The following is a 25,401-nucleotide window of genomic DNA, read 5'->3' as shown; positions in this document are numbered from 1 at the left end:
CCAATCTCTAAACCTAAATTTGATTTACACCTTTTCTTTCTGTACTTTAATAGTGTCAGTCGCGGTCTTTAAAATTTACAACAGTAATATCATTTACATTGAGGGACAAATTGCATACGTTGGATTCACGTTGCTTTGTCTATTTTCTCCATGTTTTTATGACCTGAACATTTATTCAAGAGATTAAAAATTAAGGGGCTATAAAAAAAAGGTGCCCTCTCCACTTACTGTACATAACACTATCTAGAACTAGTGTACCCATACAGCCCTCATCCTGCAGATTTTTATTGCACTCATAATTTATAAGGATAAATCACTTGATGCCAAGTAACAAGTAAAATTTGCTGGATGCTATAGGATAATCATACATTTTTCTTGTTGTAATCAGCCTTAACTTGCATTAACTATTCCCACTTTCAAGCCACATAAATAGATACACAGTACAAATGTAACTTCTAATTTACAATGGATAAAAAAAGAAATGAGAAGGATTCTGTATCTATGCCTCATTTAAATCTACTTAATGTATGAGCACACAAGACTCGCTGATGCTTAGGAGAGATGCATCTGCTCTACATTAGACTTCAGCGCACTGTTCTACTGGACCTGGCTGTCTCAGACGTGTTGCATTTGTGTACCAAAAAATACCTAACAGCTGTGAACAGATTGCCATTAACACTAACAAACACCATTAGATGTAATTACATAGAAGCGTCAAGTAAAAAAAGGCAAGACATATTAGTCCATTGTAAGTGGGTTTTAAACACAGGAGTTTTGCTAGAACTTTCTTGTAATGTTGCATCATGATAAATATCAACATGTATGTTTGGAAAGATGGTGTGCAGAAACAATATGCAGGAGTGGTATAAATAGGATGCCATGTAGAGAGAAGGTACCAGTTCATATACTATAATTGGGAATGATGCCTATCGCAGGCTGCATCCTCTTCCCGTTCTGTTTGGTTAAGACACTTCCCTTTGATTTAGGCACAATGGATTTTTCAAAAGATAGATGAGCCAAATTGCAGCAGTTTTCCCCAAAATGTTTGCACAATTTCCACCAATATCTAGGCGCACTCACATAAACATGGACCAGTGTGTAAAGGAGCCCTGAAACTTGTTTCATCTATCTACTGTTATTTTATTTGCATCAGGTTCACAACAGTCATCAAGAAATGGAAGGGAATGAATTTGACGTTCCTGTCTCCATCAACCACTGAAGCCTTGAGGTTGCTTCTTTAATATGGACAGCCTATTTATTACATTCTTTTCATTACCTCACTACATCCATTACATTATGAGGACCTCACATTGAAGGTTTCTATTTTTAAAATGACACTTCATTGTCACTTCATTGTCGACTTCAGTTAATGGCATTCATTATGCACACAAAGTTAAAACAAGGCACTTACTAATGTATTGTGATTATCCATATTGCTTCCTTTGCTGGCTTGATTCATTTTTTCCATCACATTATATACTTCTCGTTTCCATGGTTATGACCATCCTGCAATTCAGCAGTGGTGGCCGCGCTTTCACACGATAAAAAAGAGTGCTGGTCTATGTGCACTCCTGCGGTCCCAGCCACCATAAAGACCGGCGCCTTTTCCTACAATGTGCAAGCCCGGCCACCGCTGCTGGATTACAGGGTGGTCGTAACCATGAAAACAAGCAGTGTATAATGTGATAGAAAAAATGAATCCAGCCAGCAAAAGGAAGCAATATGGAAAATCACAATACATTAGGAAGTGCCTTGTATTAACTTTCTCTACATGATAAATGCCATTTGCTGAAGTGAGACAACCCCTTTAACTGTAATAGTTGTTAACAAAAATTAATGAGAAAAAAAACCCTCCTACTTGTCCTTCTTTTTATGTTACCCCTCTATCAGTACAGAGGAAAGTTTTTCTCTTTTTGTGGTGTATATCCGCATCTGCAATTTTTAATGTCTAAATTTAATTCAGAAGCTTTTTTTTAAACAAATATATAATAGCATGAGCGCTAATTGCCATGGTTTCTGTGAAGATAAGCAGCCAATAGTATTTGCAAATCAGAGGAGCTATGCAGCCACAATTAGAGAAATGGGTTGGAGCGCCATCAATTCACAGTGGGTGTCTTGAACTTGTTTCTGTAATGTATTCTTAATATAAGTACTGCATTATTGTAAATGGTCAGCACTGCACGGATAATTGACAGAAGAGGTCTTGACATCTTGAACATTTACTGTACAAGTATAAATTAATTTGAGTTTTGTCTCACTCGTTTTATTGTAAAGTTGTAGTCTTATAAAAGTCTTGTTTCCCATCCTTCCTCTTAGTAGTATGTACCAAGATTGTATGAGGGGTTCAGAAATGCCACTTGTGACAATATTTTATTGCAGTGGCATTTTGATTGTCTCAAACACAGGGTTTATGCCAGTAAAGTGGTGTGGGGAGAATGATAAACTCCAGTACAGTATGTGGTAATGTCAAGCTTCATCACTAAGTGAGGGTAGATTGGGTAATAGAAGGGGTCATCTTTACTGGTGGTCTGGTGTGGCACATCTAAAACAAATGTTAAAATGTAATGGAATAAATGGGAACAGACATTATTACACAATGACCACTTTTGTAAGATAAATCTGATGCAGAAGGTCATTGTGTAGTTATGAAATATGATTGTTTTTTAAAATTTCTGATTGTCATGCTTATAGATACAATTAGTAATTACAAGTAATCTGGTTTTTACTCTTATTGGCAAATGAATATCCTTTGTTCCAGGCAACTTTGCTAGTCAAAGGAAAAGTGAAAAGTGAAGGGCAACACATGCTAGATAATTAAGAAGTTTATACTATACTGACTGCTGATTTAGTAGGCATTCAGATACAAATGCTGTTCCTGACAGCTGTGGAAGTCCATGAAAGACTTAACTGTTTCATTGGGTTTTTCATACCCTACAATGTAAATCTGTTGAGAGCACATCACCAGCATATTGATTAACACCTCATTTTCAAACATTAATCTTATTTTACTCAATTGACATATTATAATATTTAACTTGGAATTGTATAAAGCCTCAGCTCTATATAATATACTTCTCCTGAGCTTTAATCCCTTTAGGACACAGACATATTTCACCTTCCTGCCAAGGCCATTTTTTGCAAATCTGACCAGTGTCACTTTAAGTGGTGATAACTCTAAAACGCTTTGACTTATCCAGGCCATTCTGAGATTGTTTTTTCGTCACATATTGTACTTCATGACACTGGTAAAATAAAGTAAAAAAAACAAAAAACATTTTTATTTATAAAGAAATACCAAATTTACCCAAATTTGGGAAAACATTGCAAATTTCCAAGTTTCAATTTCTCTACTTCTATAATACATAGTAATACCTCCAAAAATAGTTATTACTTTACATTCCCCATATGTCTACTTCATGTTTGGATCATTTTGGGAATGACATTTTCGTTTTTGGGGATGTTACAAGGCTTAGAAGTTTAGAAGCAAATCTTGAAATTTTTCTTAAATTTTCAAAAATCCATATTTTACGGACCAGTTCAGGTCTGAAGTCACTTTGTCAGGCTTACATAATAGAAACTATACCCCTCAAGGTATTCAAAACTGATTTTACAAACGTCGTTAACCCTTTAGGTGTTCCACAAGAGTTAATGGCAAATGGAGATAAAATTTACGAATTTTGATGTTTTGGCAAATTTTCCATTTTAATCCATTTTTTCCAGTAACAATGCATGGGTTAACAGCCAAACAAAAGGCTATATTTATTGCCCCAATTCTGTAGTTTGCAGAAACACCCCATATGTGGCCGTAAACTACTGTACGGGCACACAGTAGAGTGTAGAGGGAAAGGTGCGCCGTATGGTTTTTGGGAGGCAGATTTTGCTGGACTGGTTTATTTACACCATGTCTCATTTGAAGCTCCCCCTGATGCACCCCTAGAGTAGAAACTCCATAAAAGTGACCCCATCTAAGAAACTACACCCCTCAAGGTATTCAAACCTGATTTTACAAACTTTGTTAACCCTTTAGGTGTTGCACAAGAGTTATTGGCAAATGTTTAAGTTTGTATTATCATTTAAATCTGAGAAAATATCCTCACATATAATAGCATGCAGCCATTGAACGACAATCGATAAATGGTTTTCCATGGATTGGTAAAACTGCCTGGCTGAAAGATTATCATAAGTCACCACCACATGCAGCATCTAATCAGAATTCTGCCAGTTCTTAACAGTGTAAATGCTGTAGGGAGAAAACGAGCAACGATCTCAATAACGAGCAAACAGCGAAAAAAATGTAGAGATCATTGTTTCATGTTATCAACCGTCTTTTGAACACAAACGTAATGTAAATTCTTGGTTGCCACTTATTAATATAAGAGTATCTGCCGTGTGATAGACCCGAAATAGGAGAAACCTTATATCAAGTAGCATTTAACAACATATGTACAGATATATGGACAGAAGCTGAGTCCCAAATCAAGGAATTATTAGATATACTGTATAAGGCACACTTTTTGAATGAAAATACCTCCTTCCACTTTAATATCTTCTGATATCCTGACATTATGATGTGTTCCCAGCAGATCTTAATTAGTTCTTGAGATAAACTGCTCATAAAATTTGCATTTGTGGTGAATGTGACCAGAAACATTAAATGGTTTCATTCTGTTGTCAGATCAAATACACAGCAGACTCACTGGACTGGTTGAACGCTGTAGACATTCATTTGCATATGGGCATCCCTAAATTTCTAAACTATATTCTGAGTCACTTTGATATTACTGCCAGACTAATGGAACAAAGATGTACGGTACATCTTTCATGAAAAGCAAAATAAAAATGGAACATTCAAATAGACAGACAGCTATGTTGGGTATTGCTGTCACCTAGTTTTAAAAGTGCCATTGTAAATGCAAGAACAATAGATGAAAGCAATGTTTCATTCCGAAGAAATATCTCAATCAAGAGGAATACTGAGTATAACCAATTGACGCGCATACACAAAGAACTGTAATTAATTGCTGGCTTGTAAGGATAATAATTCCGGTGAATTATGATGATGGCGAGTATTTCCAAACTAATTTCCTGAATTATCAAGTAGATCTGGAAACTGTAGCTAAACAAGTTTGAAATTAGTTTAGAAACCCATTTCCAGCTAATGCCAGGGAATGCAGAGAGTGTGCTAAAAAAAGACTGCCCAATGAAAAGGTTAGTGTTAAATTGTACATACATTACGGAATGCATTTTCATAATGGATTTAATAATCTGGAGACTGTATCCTGCATACTGCAGACAGTTATCAAAGCAGAAGTGCAGAATGACTGCAGATTCCTGTATTTTCAGTGCTGGACTACACTCCTACAGGGATGTAGTTACACCGGGTGCGTTAACCACAGATACGCCATTTCTTGAACCTAAGAGTTTGCAGTTTGTTACTAGAGAAAAACAAAAGAGAAAACACACAGAAATTATGTTCTCAAAAATATTCTACCTCAATGATAATGAAAACTTCACTTGTCATCATTCATTATCGTTTTAATGAAGTTTTCATTATCATTGAGGTATCTATATGATGCTCTTGATAACATAATTTAGTAGAGTGGTAAACTGTGAATATTTAATAAGGTTACTTGCCCATTAACCTACTGGGGTCATTTATTTAATTGGGTAATTGACTGAGCCCAAGGGAGGCCAAAAGTTTTCTCTGCCCCATATAGCACATTGCTACAAATTATAAGAGATTATTGGATTATTGGGGGACCATGTTATAGATTTAGCTTTTGGGTCAGGAGCTTTAATATGCAATTTTGGGTAACGACCAGCAGCAATATTAGGGTGGGTTCACATCACGTTTTTGCCTTACATTTAACGAATATGTTGGGCAAAAAGCATGCAAACATGTAGTACACTACGCTTTTCCATACCGTAGAGTCCAGTAAAAAAACAAATATGTTAACGTATACATTTCTTTTTACAATGGAACTCTCTGGTGATGGATGTCATCAGTCTGAGGCATCCGTTTAATGCACACTTTTTTTTTACAATGGAACTCTATGATGATGGGTTTCACTATACGACATCCGTCTGAGGCATCCATTTAACTTATACGTTTTTGTATACGTCAGATGTAAGATAAAACATGATGTGAACCCAGCCTTATTCAGTTAATTAGGGGAAGACACTGGTAAACCTAGAAGCCAAAAACCTGTGTCCCATAAAAAAAAACCACTCACCAGGCTATCCATGGTCCTGAGCCACTGCCACATCCCTGACTGCTTCCACAGGACCAGGAAGTGGATTGATGCCCATAATGGCTGTGGTTAATCAGAGACCTCAGTGGTCACATCTGTTTGAATGGCAGATCATAGCAGTGACTGCTGAGGGCTGGGATTGGCCACCACGTTCACAGGACCAAGCCACCTCCACTGGCTGGGAACAGGGCAGCTGCTCAGCATAGCGGACTGTGGATTTGTGGTTAGGACTAGTGTTGAGCAAACTTGTATTTCAAGTATGGCATACAAGGTTCAGGTTATCTAAGAATTCCATTATGGATTCCACTGCCACGGACCATGATTTATGGTCCGTGGTAGCGGAATCCATAATGGAATTCTTAGATAACTCGATCTTGAACCTGTACGCCGAACGTGAAACACAAGTTCGCTCATCACTAGTTAGGACCTTAGGAGTTGTTGGCTCCTAGGCCAGACAACCCATTTAAGCTAAAGGCAATGAAATGGTGGAGTATCACAGTAATATAAGTACTGTATGTCTGCGGATGCATGGTATTATATATTTGAAGGCATGTACACATTTCCTTAAACACCAGACAATGCATAATGATATGTTTGATATAAGATAAATAATATTAGTGATATAATATAGAACATTCTACATTAAAGATTTCTCATCCTATTTATAAATACATATTCCTAATGAAAATATATAAGTGTTGACTATACAATTTATTGATTATTAGTAAAGTGATCACAGCTCCTCTTCTTTTTTACAGTTTGGGAGATGATCTCATGGTGATGATTTTACATATAGATTTTATTTAATTTAATTGTGAAATGTGAATATGTATTTTCATGAGTTGATATTCTGTGTCTCAAATAAAATCTGGAGTTTATATGCTTTGTACTATTTTAATAGCATTGCATTTTATTTGTTGTTCTCATTATGTTGGCCCTCCAGTCAGAAAGTCAGTTTTCATAAAATGTCAGGAGCTGAGCAGTTACATTTCTTTTCTAAGAAAATCCCGCCAGTGGCAAAAAGCCATTAATTTAATGGCATCAGTAGTCATAACTTCAGATTACCTTCTCTTTGAATGGGACCGTGCTGATATATAATAGAAACCATTAGCTAAGACCCTCCTCTGTATAGCAGGGAGGCAAAAGCTAGTGATGTCTTTCCACTTGCTTCATACAGGAGCAGCAGAGGCACCTAAAAGTACTATAATAAAGATAACTGTTGTGCATATATGTAATAGATTAACTCTATATCAATTAATAGCTTTGAGCCTAACGAAAGGATATTTTAACATATATATATAGCGCTCAAAGTGTCTTGAAATTATAACAAAAAAAACTTTATTTGCAATTCCGTTTAAAACAATAGGTAGTGGCTAACAATGATAAATATAAAATACAATGGAGGAATGAATAATCAGGTTACAGGACCGTGTCCACGGTGTAATTGCTGCAACCTGGTGATATACCACTAAGTCTCCCAGCAATTGGTAAAGTAGGGGTGTATAGTCCCAGTATTAAGTCTGTGGTATCTCCCTTGTACAATAGCCTATAGACCCCCCCCCCTGGGCTTAGCTTGCAGCTCACTGGGGTAGGACTCTGGTCTAGGAAGATAACAGTTACTGACTATATGAAGATACCCCTTACTGCTACCTAAAACAGCTGGCTACATGTGCTGATTCCCTATTGGGCGTCCCTACTCGACGCGTTTCTAGAGCTGGACATGCCAGCCTTTCATCAGTAGTATGTACCGTGGGAACTGGACCAAGAAACATACAAAGATGCTATACGCTATTGATGGTGAGGGTGCAGCGATGCGTAGCCTCCGACACTCTGATGGCCGTAGCGTGGCTGCCGCTTGACACTAGTTAAATAGAGATAGCCATGCCTCTCCATGGGTGGAGCTGCATAACAGTCCATCCAATCGGACGAGGGGTCATCACACAGACCTCTCCTCCTGTCACTCAGTATGGCGCTTGGTCATAATGCGGCAATGACTTGCCCTAGCAAGGAGACATAATTATAAATTAAATGACCGGAAAACCATAGAGGTAGTAGTGGAGAGAGATACTCATTCAGTGCAAATATGGCCACAAGAACGCCATCTGTTGCACTAGTATGTGATATGTTGTTATAGTGTGCGATAATGACTGTGTGACAAATTTATTCCAGGGTGTCCGCATAAAAGTTGACACTACACATACTGGTTGGCAGTACTACTTTGAAAGTAGCTATAACCAGTATAAGGGTAGGTAGCACATATCACCCTGGCACCGTGGTATCAACATACCAATGCCAGGTGTAGACTGTATCACTAGACAATAGGTGGCAAACTAAATAGCAGTGGGGGATGGAGGTAAATGACCGGTCGCTATGTGAGGGAACATACCCACCGGACCAGTGTGGGCGATGTGGAAGGAGGACTGTAAGGGCTGCGCTATCATATGAAACACGTATATGATATGAATTCATTAAGACCTTGCAGTTTCACGGTCTGAAGTCTAAACGTCCATTCTGCCTTATTCCGTAGCAAGATGTTGTCAGTGTCACCTCCTCTTGTGGATCCCTTGATGTGTTCAATCCCCTGAAAACTGATACAGTTCTCTTTTCCTGCATTGTGTAGTAACACATATTGTGCCACTGGGGTGTCGTCTCCTTTGGTGATATTGGAGAGGTGTTCCCCTATTCTCCTTCTGAATTCCCTCTGTTTTTCCTACATATTGTTTAAGGCAGATGCAGGTCGCCACGTATACCATGCCTACAGTTTCACAATTAATGAAAGATCTTATCCTGTAGTTGCGTCCTGTCACTGTGCTGGTCACTGTGTCACCTTTCTTAATCGCTGTACATGCGACACAGTTCCCGCATCTGAACGTGCCACATGGTCTTTGTGGGAGCCAGGTTTCCTTTATAGGCCTTTTGAATGCACTGTGGACAAGTTTGTCTCTTAGGTTGCCTCCTCTCCGGTATGTGATGAGCGGGTAATCTCCCACCAATTCTCCCACATCCGGATCAGATCTTAAAACTGACCATGAGTCCTGTATAATAGCACATATTTCTTGATGTGCTATATCAAAGGTGCCAATAATTCTAACATTCACGTCCTTAGTCTCCCTCTTCTTAGGATATAATAAACTATCCCATTTACAACCAGCCGCGTGCTGGCCTTCTTTTTTGAGGGAGGACTGGGGGTATCCTCTCTGCATGAACCTCCTTTGAAGATCTCCTGCCGCCATTTTAATATCTGCCCACTCTAAGCAGTTTCTACAGGCCCAAAGGTATTGTCCTTTCGGGATCTTGTACTTCAATGGGGTAGAGTGTCCGCTGTTCCATTGCAGAAGGGCATTAGTGGCCGTGGACACGGTCCTGTAACCTGATGATTCATTCCTCCATTGTATTTTATATTTATCATTGTAAGTTAGCCACTACCTATTGTTTTAAAAGGAATTGCTAATAAAGTTTTTTTTTGTTTTCATTTCAAGACACTTTAAGCGCTATATATACACATAAGTTAAAGTATATATGTAATACACAAAGACGTCTTGCACTGTAATCCACAGCATATTCCCGGCATCCAATGACTGATTAAAATAATAACTCACTTTCATGAAAGAAGTGGGAATTTCTCTGCATAATATTATAGCCCACATCATAATGTCTGAAGGCGTGCAAGTATAAAGTGGCAGTGTTAGTTTAACCGCAAGCACCATATCACACTGGCACATTGCCAGCAACGGTACTGCCAATTATCTATGGATTAGTGCATTATAATGCTCTGAATCGGGATAATCTGCTGATGAACTGAACTAGCTCCTACGGTATGTGGATAATAAGCATAACTACTTTATCTACAAATGTTTTAGGCATCGCATTTTAAATATCTATAATGATCAAGAAGTACATTGACCCATACAGGATATGTAGCTGTGAGCTCAGTGGCAGACAAGTGTTATAATGGTTATGGCCTAGATTTGTTAATGTAGCACAGTGTATTTTGAGGATAATATCCTGCACATAACTGCTGCACATACTTCTCTGATGTTGGATGTCACCTTCATGAGCAGTGAGATGGAAACTAGAAATAGTGCCTAGGTATAATCACACGTCAGTGTTTTAGTCAGTGATTTCCATCAGTGATTCTGAGCCTCCACAGACATAAGGTATAAGGCAGGGTTTCTCAACTCCAGCCCTCGGGGCCCACTTGCCGGTCATATTTTTAGGATTTCCTTAGTATTGAGCAGGTGATATAATTAGTGCCCATACATCAGGACTTAACACAGGTATTCATTTTGTGAGACAAAAGGTGGGTCCCGAGGATCGGAGTTGAGAAACCCTGGTATAAGGGAAAGATCTGCACCTGTTCTGTGTTTAGAGCCGCACCTGGTTTTGGCTCAAAATCATTAATGGAAATCACTGACCAAACATTGACATGTGAATGAGGCATAATATGTCAATTTCTCCACTTTGAACCAGGTGTAGCCATGCACATATAGATGATATCCATTTTAACAGATAACAGTGGGAAATCCTCAGTAGTTACATGCAAGGAACATTTTAATGGATGACTTATTCTTAGAAAATACACTTGAAAATGATCCATTTAGATAAAATAATAGTAAGTGAATAAGGAAATTGTCACTAGAAGAGTGATCAGTCTTGCAATATTTGTACAGATTGGGCCCTTGGATGTAGCACTTTGAGCAGAGTGATATTCACTCCTTTGGGTTCTGAATATATTTATATGATAGTACTTTTGTCCAAAAATGAAAAAAAGCTAATTTGGAACACACTAAAAACCTGTTACGGATTGCCCTGGAGAGGCACAATATGAGCTGAATTGGAAAAATCCAAGTGTGAATTGCAACAATGTTTAACTGCATTCTGAAGGAAAGTGGATACAAAGCTTCTCCCAATACAAAATTAAATAAAAGAAAGAAAAAGGGACAAGTTTATCAGAGATAAACTGGATTTTGACTTAGACAAGGTCTTTTCATGGCAAGAACCCCGCCAGTAATCCCAGATGACAAGTAACTTTAGAGGTAGATGTGATCGCAAAAATAAAAAACAACAAATGGATTACTGGACTACCGATTACTGGACTACCGATTACTGGACTACTGATTTTGGGTTGGATTCAATTCCATTGGAGAACAATAATGGTGCAAGATCAAATAATACCCTTACTACAAAAGACTCTAAAATGATATCAGCAAGCCCTTTAGGTGCCCAGTGCACAGAGGGGGCAGAAAGAAAAAATAATTATCCACCCAATTCTGTGGGGGGTATGGAGAGGAAGTAGGTCTCCTGCCGGTTGTAGGAACACCTGATCTTCAAAATACCACAAAAGACAGTAATGTAAGTAATATCATTAATTTGTCTGGTATCGATCTTGATGAAAATTGTAGATCTCTTTTGTCAAAGGGTTAAAGTTTTGCGCTACTGACAAGTTTGACAAGGGTAAGTTCCTCATAGATTTAAGTAAGTCATTACGTAGGATGGGGCTCTATAGAAACTTTAAGAAGGTGCCCCCTCTGTTGTTAAAGCATTAATAGAAGGTGAAACCCTGGTATCCGTGGGTACATTGGGCTTTATACTATTTAGTGAAGTAGATCTTAGTGAAAAGCAAGCCATATGTGATCTGGGGGAATTGTGTACTGATGTGGATATTGTGGAAAAATCGGATGACACTGATGTCGCTACTTTTAGAGGTGGAATGGGTTCAACTTTATTCCCACCCTTGTCCACAGTAAGTTCGCTATATAATTTTCACAGGGCTGTGGAAAGTGAAATAAAATCCCAGATCTATCTACAGGCTGCTAGCAATTTGTCTCCAAGTTAAATCCATGCCCTGAAATGGTTAGAAAATCATAAAGAGCTTGTAATAAAACCTGCGGACAAGGGTAGGAATATAGTTGTCATTAACAGTGAATATTTTTATGCGGAATCCATGCGACAATTACAGGATGATACCACCTATATGCGGTTATCTGATGGCCCCATTATGAAAATACTAATAACATTGGGCTACCTGTTATGTAAAAATGTGGAAAGGAAAACAATATCGGAGAAATTGGCCAATCATCTATTCCCACCCAGTCCTTCCAAACCAAATTGGTATTTTCTTCCCAAGATTCATAAGGACACTGAGGGACCCCCTGGCAGGCCCACTGTGGCTTGCAGGGCATCTGCCAAGACAATGGCCATTGGGGTGCTGAGGGTGTAATTTTCTGGTCACTGAATGTAATACATTCAGTTTTGGTGCCATTAAGCTTTAGATAATTGGCACTCATCCAGTGATCGATCTCCAAGAAACATCCGGCCAGATCGACTTGATCAACTGTACCTTTGGCGAGCCTAAAGTACAGTTGTGTATCATCCACATAAACATGAAACTCAAGATTGTGGCTCCTGATGATGTCGGCCAATGGTCTCAGATAGATGTTGAACAAGACTGGAGATAGTGCCGAGCCTTGTGGTACTCAGCTTCACTCGTTGTACCCTGTCCTGGAGAAATGAGGCAATCCATGCCAAGGCCTTTCCATCTAGTCCGGCTACCACCTTCGACCGGTTCAGTAACACTTGATGGTCAATAGTGTCAAAAGCGGATGATAGGTGCAGAAGGACTAGCACCATAGAATCGTTCTGGTCTAATGCCATCAGTAGATCATCCTGGACATTGACCAGAGCTGTCTCAGTACCTCTTCCGGGTCGGAATCCCGACTGGAAGTCGTCAAGAATGTGATTGGCCTCCAGATATCCCTGTAGTTGTGCAACAACCTCCCTCTCACCTATCTTTGCAGCGAACGGCAGTCCCGAAATCGGTCTAAGGTTACTCAGATCAGTCACAGGTTTCTTAGGCAGGGGTGTTACCACTGCCTGCTTCAGAATAGCGGGCACCTGACCGCTGGAAAAGGAACTATTTATAATGTCTCAAATGTATGGTGCCATTGCAAACGCGGCGGACTTTACCGCGGCCGCCGGGCATGGGTCTAGAGGCGAGGAGGAGGATCTGAGAGCTCCAATGATTTCAATCATTCTCTCCTCAGAGATGGGCTGAAATTCTGTTGAGAGTGAAGAGGAAAGTGTCTCGTCCGTCCTATGAACCGTTGGGATATTGTCCCTAAGTTTCTGGATTTTTTCTGCAAAGTAGTCGGCCATTTGCTGGCACAGTGCTTGAGAGTGCTCCGTCGTTGCAATCTTACATCTAGGATTGGCTAGTTCTTTAGCCACTTTGAAAAGTTCTCTGGAGTTGTTAACCGCATTGCATATTTATTTTGAGTAGTCTGTTCTTTTGATATTTCTAATATTATCTCTGTACTTTCTCACACTTATTTTATATTTAATTTTGGTGTCTTCTATGGGATTTTTTTTCCAGGCCTTTTCAAGGGCTCTGGTAGTCTTTTTATCCTCTCTTAATTCAGCAGTGAACCAAGGCGGGTTTTTATTAGAGGGACGAGGTTGCTGTTTATGTTTCATAGGTGCTAAGGTGTTTAGTGTAGCCTCAGTTTCATGGTTATGCGGATGATACACAACTGTACTTTAGGCTTGCCAAAGGTACAGTTGATCAAGTCGATCTGGCCGGATGTTTCTTGGAGATCGATCACTGGATGAGTGCCAATTATCTAAAGCTTAATGGCACCAAAACTGAATGTATTACATTCAGTGACCAGAAAATTACACCCTCAGCACCCCAATGGCCATTGTCTTTTGGACCTGTCCCTGAGACAGCCATCCAGGTCAGGGACTTGGGAGTGGTCTTGGATTCCAGATTAACCCTGGCTCCTCAGATAAATCAGGTGGTTAGTGCCTGCCACTACCAGCTGAAACTTCTGAGGAGGATCTTAAACTACATCGAATCCCCTCTCAGGAAAGCCTTGGTCGGAGCAGCGATCAGCAGCCGGTTGGACTATTGTAATGCCTTGTACATGGGACTCCCTAATAAGAATTTGCATAGACTTCAACTTGTGCAGAATGCCGCAGCAAGGCTACTAATGGGTGTTGCCCGCCGAGAGCATATCACTCCCTTTCTTAACGCCTTGCACTGGCTCCCCGTCCAACAACGGGTGATGTTCAAGATTGGATGCTTAGGGTATTCCATGGTGTGGGGCCCTTGTACCTGCAGCGTAAATTCACCAGGTACGCCGCAATGTTGAGGACATTGAGGTCTAGTAACTCTGCAAATTTTAACATCCCGCAAGTTAATAAGATCAGACATGGAGGTAGATCCTTTTCGGCTCAAGGGGCCAGATTTTGGAACCACCTACCTCTGGCCCTGAAAATGATTCCCAGTCTTCTCTCATTCAGACGTGCACTGAAAACCTTACTTTTCAAACAGGCGTTTGATCTTCCTATATAACACTTATTTTTGGTACATATAATTTTTATTTTTTTTATAAATCTTAGTCTATAAATTCACGGTTGGTAATGTCCCTCCTTTTTTTAAAGATACCTTTTCCTCACGTTTATTAATTTTGTTCTCTTCACATTCTCTTTATCTCGCCCGAACCCTCTGAACCTTAAGATCTCTCTACCTTCCCTCCCTTTTTCTTGATTCTCCATTTGATAAGTGCTAGGAAATTGGTCTCTGCAATAGGTGCCTTATCCTCTAGGCCTTTGCGGCCCATGGTAAAGTGTCATGCCTTCTTCTTTTTCCTCCCTTGTTGAAATCAGCCAGCTAAGCGCATTGAGGCCCTAAGGGTAAGACTGCGTGTACAGAAGACTATACATCATCTTCATCATCATCATCATCATCTGTCACTGAGCCTTTATAACAGTATTTAGACTGGTTTTTGCAACACCTTCTTAAGTTCTTAAAGTGGTCCCGTCTTTTTTCTTAGACACTAAAACATTGTTACAACAATTGAAGAATGTGTCCTGGCAGGAAGGTTACAGTCTGGCAACAATTGATCAATAATAAAAAAGTCTTCAATACGTTGCCTGTAAATATTGCACTGCAGGTCCCAAAGTGAAGTGGGTAAAGTTCATACTAGTCAATATATACGTTATATAGGACCGTGCTGCTTCTCAATTTTCAGGAAAGATTCCTCCTATGTTCAGGTCATAGGCGTATTGCAGACCCAGGGAAAAGAACATCAATCTTCACACGAGACACTGTCCCTCTGAGTAAGTCGCTCTGTGAAGTATCATAAGGTCGCATAGATAGTGAAGCGCCAGCGACAGAATCACATATAAAGGGTTTTATTTATACTCACAAACGTGGAAAGGTTAAAAGCATATCATCAATAAAATCACCCTCGTATTCCTGCCCGACACGGGTTTTGCTCACGCTTCGTCAGGGGCGAATACTCCACCTTCTTTAGGGGCTGTCTTTTTATATCTTCAAATGCATGGTCCCACCTCCCCTCATCCAGTATCCATATAAAACAATTCTCTAAAATATCAATAGTAAACAGACATTTCATATTTATAAATTCAAACTCGATGCGCATACTTTGTCTATCAAACTTCGAAAAACTAAAAAGTTATTTGTTTTCCCGTTCATAAAACTACAAACTCTCATTTATTATCACTACTCCAGTCACATGGTGCACTCAGACCAGTAGAAAATTACACTTCTTTCATTCATAAGAGATTAATATCCCTTCATCTCGTATTCACTCACAGAGATCTGTTCACATGATATACTCCAGAAACCAGGGACCGCACCCTCCTCACCTACAAGCTAATCCTCTCAACATGAAATACCACACCCTATCCGTTCTATCCACTGGGTTCTGTTCACATAGTCAGTACAACCAAAACTAAGACTGCACTTTCCCCAGTCTCAGATTATTATTATTTTTTTTTGTAGGGATCGCAGTTTGAAGTCAGTAAAGATTAGGAGCAATTCCATTACATCAAACAGGGATTTAGGTCAAACTCCACATTTAGTCCCTGTGGCTCTAATGTGTCTAATTTGTAGATCCATTCCACCTCACAGCGATTGATTTTCACGACTGGATCTCCTCCACGCCAATGTGATTTGACTATTTCAGTTTATATGTGATTCTGTCAATGGCGCTTCACTATCTATGCGACCTTCTGATACTTCACAGATTGACTTACCCAGAGGCATAGGCGTGTGCACGGGGTGTGCCGGGTGTGCCTGGGCACACCCTAATCAAGCCGACTTGAGGTTTACAATGTGCGGCACTGCAGGCAGCAGAGCAATACAGCTGATGCCTGAAATCTCCAATAACAGAGCTCTGTACATTACAGAGCTCTGTTATAAGGGATGAGACTGCTGATTGGCCAGTATCAGCTGGCTGCCCTGCTATTGGCTGATCCTCTCACACCCCCTTCTCTCGGGAGCTGAACACAGCAGCAGCAGTAGCTTCCTTTTCAGTTATTATGAAGACAGGAAGCGCGCCGCCCCTGCTGCTGATGAAGTGCCAGGGACAGCATAGGAAGGGAGCCATCACCCTGGGCCCAGGTGAAGTGCCCATGTGAAGTGTCCTGCAGGCTTCTATCTACTGCTGGGTGGGAGCTCCATGTGGAGCTTTATGAATTGAAAAACTAATAGCCAAGACAGAGGCTAAAAAAAACCTGCTTCTGACCCTTATGTTAAAACATAACTTTCATTTGACTGCTTTAACACCTAATGGAAAAAAAAAATTTTAAAAAGCTGCTGTTTCTCTAGATGACATTATAGTAGTAGTAATAGAGTCTCAGGGGTCTATAAAAGCAGCGACACTATTTTTACAGACCTTTGAGACTCTATTAACACTACTATTAACATAAGGTCATCTAGAGAAAAAGCATTTTTTTTTTATTCTTTTTTTTTTTTCCGTTTAGATGTTAGAGCAATCTAATGAAAGTTATGTTTTAACACCTAAAGGATTTTTTTTTAAAAAACCTACTGTTTCTTTAGATGACCTTATGTTGATAGTAGTGTTAATAGAGTCTCAAAGGTTTGCAAAAATAGTGTAGCTGCTTTTATAGACCCTTGAGACTCTATTACCACTACTATCAACATAATGTCATCTAGAGAAAAAGCAGCTTTTTAAATATTTTTTTTCCCTTTAGGTATTAGAGCAATCAAATGAAAGTTATGTTTTAACATAAAGGTCAGAAACAGGGTTTTGTTTAGCCTCTTGGTTATTAGTTTTTCTATGCAAGTTCTCTGGATCAATGAGATTTTTTTCCCCGTATGGTTTTATATGGAGAGCAATGTCCAGTGATAACAGAGAGGACTATACTGTATATTGTACAGGATGGTGCAGGGGTTATACTGTATATTGTACGGGATGGTGCAGGGGTTATACTGTATATTGTACGGGATGGTGCAGGGGTTATACTGTATATTGTACGGGATGGTGCAGGGGTTATACTGTATATTGTACGGGATGGTGCAGGGGTTATACTGTATATTGTACAGGATGGTGCAGGGGTTATACTGTATATTGTACGGGATGGTGCAGGGGTTATACTGTATATTGTACGGGATGGTGCAGGGGTTATACTGTATATTGTACGGGATGGTGCAGGGGTTATACTGTATATTATACGGGTTGGTGCAGGGGTTATACTGTATTGTACGGGATGGTGCAGGGGTTATACTGTATATTGTACGGGATGGTGCAGGGGTTATACTGTATATTGTACGGGATGGTGCAGGGGTTATACTGTATATTGTACGGGATGGTGCAGGGGTTATACTGTATATTGTATGGGTTGGTGCAGGGGTTATACTGTATTGTACGGGATGGCGCAGTGGTTTTTATGCTCTTTGATGTGACAATTATCTTAGGTTTTCCTATCGCCCACCTTTGATGGCGCTGTGCCCAGCTCTGAGCCGATCCCGCTCAGCAGCTGCCAAGGCTTAGAGGAAACACTGGTTCTGTCACCCCCGTGCTGCACTTTTTCGCCCCATAAGATGCATTTTTTCCCCCAAAAGTGGGGGGAAAATGCCCCTGCGTCTTATGGGGTGAATACTAATCAAGTTATTAGTACCAGAGGGCCAGGAAGCGCTATACTCACCTCTTCCTGGTCCTCATGCGCTCCACTGTGAAGGCTGCGCACAGTGTGAGGCCGCGCTGTGACCTCACACTGTGCGTGCCCACACAGCATACTGTACAAGAGGATTACCGAGCGCGAGCGGTGAGGAGCGGCAGCGTCTGGAGCAGGAAAGTGGTTTGTTTTAAATTTTATATGGGGATTGATATGAGGCACTGGGGGCTGATATGAGGCACTGGGGCTCTTATCTGAGGTCTGATTGGGGGTCATTCACATTGGGGTCTGATCTGAGGTCTTATTGGGGTCTTATTGACATTGGGGGTCTGATTGGTGGTCTGACCTGAGGTGTAATGAATTTTTTTTTCTTATTGCCCCTCTCTTAAACCTTATAGGGCGAATAGAGCGTCTTATAGGGCGAAAAATATGGTAAGTTTAAAAATGATTTCTTCTCCCTTCATTATATTGATAGTGCAGGTCTGTATGTATACAGAGTGTATTTGTGTATATATATGTGTGTGTATGTGTATATAATATATATATATACACATACATACACAGGTGCGTGCGCTGCGTCTGTGTTTGTGCTTTAGGGTGCACACCCTAATGCAATAGGCTGCGCACGCCTATGCCCAGAGGGACAGTGTCTGGTGTGAAGATTGATGTTCTTTTCCCTGGGTCTGCAATACGCCTATGACCTGAACATAGGAGGAATCTTTCCTGAAAATTGAGAAACAGTGCGGTCCTATATAACGTATATATTGGCAACAATTGATGTATACCTGCTTACGCCATAATGATGGTATTGAGGCTGTAGAAACTCTATTAGAGAGGTCTGGTAAAAATGAACAATATATGGACTTTGGCCTCTTGCACACGGCCGTATGTTTTTTTCAGTATTTTGCAGTCCGCAAAAAACGGATCGGCAAAAAATACGGATGACGTTCGTGTGCATTCAGTTTTTTGCGGAACTGAACAGCTGGTCCCTGATAGAACAGTACTATCCTTGTCAGTTATGCGGACAATAATAGGACATGTTCTATCTTTGAACGGAACTGAAAAACGGAAATACGTAAAGAAGGTATACGGAGTACCTTCCGTTTTTTTTGCAGATCCATTGAAATGAATGGTTCTGTATACGGTCCCTATACGGAAATAAAAAAACTGAACGGAAACGGAAAAAAAAAAAAAACGTTCGTGTGCAACGTTTTTTGTCCAATAATCTTTTCAAGTTTGGTGACCACTGGTATGCCCGGCGCACTGGTACAGCCCTGGGCATGTCAGTGGTGCAAACCTTTGCAATCTTGTTCTTGTCAATAGGGGAGAAAAAATATATTTATAATGTGAACAATCCGTTTATTAAACATATCCAATATTGGACTCGATTTGTAGACAACGTGTTTGGTCAGACAAATAGAAAGAATCCTATTCACTTGTGGAGTATATAAATATTAATGAACTAAATATGGAATTTACAGCATATTTTGGGGGAAACATTGTAAAGTTTTTGGATACTGTTATTTACTCTAAAGGGGAGAATTATTGAAAAAGGGGTTCAGGAAATCCACAGCAACCAATTTCCTTTTACACAATCATAGTTATCACCCTGATCATATCAAAAGATCATACAGTCAATTCCTCCGTTTACGGCACAATGATAGTGAACATGATACATTCCTAGAACAGGCATTGGATCTTTCGGGTCGTCTTTGGGTTCGAGGATACCCAGAAATGATCATATCTGAAGCCTTTACTAGAGCCCTAATTTAAAATAGCGAGGAACTATTATTGAGCAAAATAACTAAATATGAGAAAACAATAAAATAAAAAAACTCTCGTTTATTTAGTCATTTCAATATAGCCCTATGGCAGATAATATTAAAAGGGCCAATAGAAAACATGGGCATCTGCATCCGATCCTGAACTAATCAATATGGAAAAAAATCCTCCCACTGTATCGTTAAGGCAATGCAAAAATTACAGGGGGTTATCCGATCCCTATAATGACCCCGCAATGCTAGCAAAGCTGCTCAACATCGCAGCCTGCTATTGGCTGCTCCCCCCGTCTCTGGATGTTTTGATCCACGGAACAGGGGAGATGCAGCGTCAGCTTTGCAGGGACGCGGGTCCTAGCGAGAAGGTAAGTATGATCTAGAGGAGGGGCATTCTGGGGGTCATTATAGGGATTGGATAATTTAGTGCAGCACTTGATAACATGCAGGTCTGATTTTGTGTCTGTTGTTCTGCCCATACACATTTTTTCTACATAGGCAAGACCATCAGACCATTGTTCCATAGAATAACGGAACATAAAAACTTCACAAAGACAGGTAAGGGATGTACCTGTTTAATTAATCATATTAGAGATGTCCACAATGCTGATATGGACTGTTTAATCTTAAATTGATTTTCTCACCACATAATGGTAAAGATAGACATGGTGTCCTGTTGAAATGTGAAGAAAATTGGATTATAATCCTGGTACACTAGGATTACCCCCTTTTTTGCCATGTCATGCTATTCCATCTTTTTGGGGGAACATTGTGATGTACTTGGCACAGCAATTTTATGGGTATGTTTTCCATGATCTGATGTTTTCTAATTGTGTTTTTCAATAAACTTGGATTTCCTATATTATAAAAATGAGTTTCTGTCTGTCTGTCTAGATGTCTGTCTGGTTGTTCTTTATGCGCGACCAAACGACTGGACCGATCTTCACCAAATTTGGCACACAGGTACATCAGGTGTCCGGGAATGTTTTATACCGGGTCTCAGCTTTCGATCCTAAGATATTCCCAAAAAATGACCCGCATTAGACAAAACAAGCTAGCAAGCCTTTCACTTAAATCCGAACTGCCATTTACACGGTCACATGTCCCTTATTAGCCAATAGAAGCTTGCAGTCCTACTCCAGGTTGCCATAACAACTGATCACAGGTTTTAGCAGTTTGCAAGTCCTTAAATATTCTGTCATATGACGTATGTTGGCAAAACTACACTGTTACATGCATGGGGGGAGGGGCCACTATTAAATGGATGGGCACTGTGGAGGTCACTATTAAAGGGGCAGGCCTTGTGGAAGTCACTGTTAAAGGGGCGGCCACTATGAAGGTCACTGTTAAAGGGGTGGTCAATGTTAAAGGGGCGGGCACTGTGGAGGTCACTGTTAAAGGGGCAGTTATTTTTAAAGGGGCGGGCACCGTGGAAGTCTCTGTTAAAGGGGCGGACACTGTGGAAGTCACTGTTAAAGGGGTGGTCAATGTTAAAGGGGCAGGCACTGTGGAGTTCACAGTTAAAGGGGCGGCGCTGTGGAGGTCACTGTTAAAGGGGCAGGCACTGTGGAGGTCAATATTAAAGGGGCGTCCACTGTGGAGGTCAATGTTTAAGGGGCGGCCACTAAGGAGGTCACTGTTAAAGGGGCAGGCACTGTGGAGATCACTGTTAAAGGGGCGGGTGCTGTAGAGGTTACTGTTATGGGGGAAACTGTTGAAATCTTTTTTTAAGACACACGGAAACATAAAATGAAATAGATGAAATATACCCGTGCAAAGCCAGGTCCTTATGCTAGTATTTTATATATTTGATGGGGGTTGGCTCTATTCCTCGCGGGGAATTGTTTTTGTAAGCAGTATAGTGTATTTGGCATACCCTAGTTATTATGTTTGAGGCATTTGTTTGTACACTGCTCAAAAAAATAAAGGGAACACTTAAACAACACAATGTAACTCCAAGTCAATCACACTTCTGTGAAATCAAACTGTCCACTTAGGAAGCAACACTGAGTGACAATCAATTTCACATGCTGTTGTGCAAATGGGATAGACAACAGGTGGAAATTATAGACAATTAGCAAGACACCCCCAATAAAGGAGTGGTTCTGCAGGTGGTGACCACAGACACTTCTCAGTTCCTATGCTTCCTGGCTGATGTTTTGGTCACTTTTGAATGCTGGCGGTGCTTTCACTCTAGTGGTAGCATGAGACGGAGTCTACAACCCACACAAGTGGCTCAGGTAGTGCAGCTTATCCAGGATGGCACATCAATGCGAGCTGTGGCAAGAAGGTTTGCTGTGTCTGTCAGCGTAGTGTCCAGAGCATGGAGGCGCTACCAGGAGACAGGCCAGTACATCAGGAGACGTGGAGGAGGCCGTAGGAGGGCAACAACCCAGCAGCAGGACCGCTACCTCCGCCTTTGTGCAAGGAGGAACAGGAGGAGCACTGACAGAGCCCTGCAAAATGACCTCCAGCAGGCCACAAATGTGCATGTGTCTGCTCAAACGGTCAGAAACAGACTCCATGAGGGTGATATGAGGGCCCGACGTCCACAGGTGGGGGTTGTGCTTACAGCCCAACACCGTGCAGGACGTTTGGCATTTGCCAGAGAACACCAAGATTGGCAAATTCGCCACTGGCGCCCTGTGCTCTTCACAGATGAAAGCAGGTTCACACTGAGCACATGTGACAGACGTGACAGAGTCTGGAGACGCCGTGGAGAACGTTCTGCTGCCTGCAACATCCTCCAGCATGACCGGTTTGGCATTGGGTCAGTAATGGTGTGGGGTGGCATTTCTTTGGAGGGCCGCACAGCCCTCCATGTGCTCGCCAGAGGTAGCCTGACTGCCATTAGGTACCGAGATGAGATCCTCAGACCCCTTGTGAGACCATATGCTGGTGCGGTTGGCCCTGGGTTCCTCCTAATGCAAGACAATGCTAGACCTCATGTGGCTGGAGTGTGTCAGCAGTTCCTGCAAGATGAAGGCATTGATGCTATGGACTGGCCCGCCCGTTCCCCAGACCTGAATCCAATTGAGCACATCTGGGACATCATGTCTCACTCTATCCACCAACGTCACGTTGCACCACAGACTGTCCAGGAGTTGGCAGATGCTTTAGTCCAGGTCTGGGAGGAGATCCCTCAGGAGACCGTCCGCCACCTCATCAGGAGCATGCACAGGCGTTGTAGGGAGGTCATACAGGCACGTGGAGGCCACACACACTACTGAGCCTCATTTTGACTTGTTTTAAGGACATTACATCAAAGTTGGATCAGCCTGTAGTGTGTTTTTCCACTTTAATTTTGAGTGTGACTCCAAATCCAGACCTCCATGGGTTAAAAAATTTGATTTCCATTTTTTTTATTTTTGTGTGATTTTGTTGTCAGCACATTCAACTATGTAAAGAACAAAGTATTTTAGAAGAATATTTAATTAATTCAGATCTAGGATGTGTTATTTTTGTGTTCCCTTTATTTTTTTGAGCAGTGTATTTTAGAAATTGTTCCATTTTTCTTTTCAATTCCAGCTTAAAATCAGAATTTTGATTTAATCTGTTTTAGTGCTTTTATTAAGCTATGTGCATTCAGACATATGTGGTGCATGACATCCACTCATTTTGAACTTTATTTTTAGTTGGGGTTGTTCATCTAATGTTCTGCTTGGGTGTTTTTTAAACTTTACACTGATGCAAAATTGCCTGATAATGCTTCTGTGTATAAATGTCTATGCTATGATTCTACCAGATGTCTATTGTTAACATATATGGGTACAGGGTTTGGTTAGGATATTTTTACAGTTTAGACTTTATTTTTACAGTATATGTCTAAAGTGTGAAAATTTTCCTGGCTACTGGAAATAAGCAATGTCCAAAATCCCTGGCAATGAAAGGGTCAGGGGGAACAACAGGTCTGCTCTCATGTACCGTTGCCACACTGCCCAGCAGTTAGGAGGTATTTACAGGGCTGGAATCACAGCATGCCATTATCATACCTGTGACATGAGCACTTTTGATGTTTCCAACTGTTGGGGTCTTAAAGGGGACAGGTCTGACAATGTCAACGACAATACCCATTATAATTGTGACATTCTGAGACTATGATGCTGCAACCCTGTGATGTCATATCCACTGATGACTCTAAGAAGTCCCCCGGAGGATATCATCACTGAGATAAAACCAGTAAGCAGTGAACTTGTGTCATACCACGCCCGTGGTTTCATCAACCATTGTTTGCCACTATTTGTGATATCAACATTTACCATTACCCCACTTGTGACACAATCACATGTGACTTCATCACCCACTGAAAGTCCCTAAAGGGAACATGATAATTAATGTCAATGGCATACTATGTCATTATCATTGTGATGTCACATTTACTGGTGTTTAAGAGACCCACCACCCAATCACTGACAACCCTCTTGGATGACATTATCAGCAGTGACATCAAGTCAGTTATGTTCTCACACCTAATTTCAAGCCCACAGTGTCATCAACTTTATGAAGCCTTAGAGTGGGACAACCCATGTCACTGGTTTAGGTCACTCTTGCTACAAGTTGCAACAACTGTACCTTTGAGATAAATAAATCCTGCATCTTGCATTAAATGTTGACATTATTCTGTCCCCTTTAATTGTGGCAGCCAATATCCCTGACATTGGCCATTATGACATTATTGCCTTGTAATTTCATCACCACTATTATGTGACCACCCTTGTCATATCATCTTATGCTTTGGTAATCTACAGTGGATCCTCCAGCCCCTGAATAACCCCTGATGACATCATCATTGGTGATCAGTATCAGTAATTCTTTCCTTTGACACAGCCGGGAGAGGGGAGAACCTTGACTTACGAAAGTGTCATCTTGGACATGTTCCTACAGATGCGGAGATCATCATCCTGGTAATATAAAGTTGTGTAAGGTCATATTTATCATGTTTATCTGAATTCGGGTGAGGTATGTCTATGACAAAGCTGTGAATGCCCCCATCCCTTACCACTTGCAAACCAACTAATGTGTATGGTCATGTTATTCACAAGTCAATTATAGTTGTACAGAAAGAATGCCAGGGTCTCGTCCTCACAGTCTATGGTGACTATAGCAGTCTTCAATTAGAGTTTGTAGAAATCGCATGTTGTTTTGCGTGTATGGGCTTTTACACACTTATTTTCTAAATAGCTACAATTATAGGTAGCTTAAAGACCAATTCAAGCAATGCAAGAGCTGTGCCAAACATGTCAGCTTGAGCACAAGTACAGTTATTAAACAGCTGCAACACAATAATTATGGCATTTAAGAAAAATGGAGACTACACAAGGCAATTGTATTTAAATGAAAAAAAATTGTAACTAGCTATCCTACATTCAAAAGGACGTGTGTAGAACAATGGGGCCAACATTTTCATTTGTAGTTTTACTGTTGGAAAC

At 40.7% G+C, this 25,401-nt stretch overlaps 1 protein-coding gene across 1 annotated transcript in view; it reads right to left on the bottom strand.

Annotated features, from left to right (window-relative positions):
* KCND2 (potassium voltage-gated channel subfamily D member 2) overlaps positions 1–25,401 on the bottom strand; it is a 532,200-nt gene that overhangs the window by 4,849 nt on the left and 501,950 nt on the right. The gene's annotated exons all lie outside the window — the stretch shown is intronic.

The sequence above is a fragment of the Bufo bufo genome, chromosome 1 (genome assembly GCF_905171765.1).
Source record: "Bufo bufo chromosome 1, aBufBuf1.1, whole genome shotgun sequence".
Lineage (NCBI taxonomy): Eukaryota > Metazoa > Chordata > Amphibia > Anura > Bufonidae > Bufo > Bufo bufo.
This window is presented reverse-complemented; position numbering and strand designations above follow the sequence as displayed.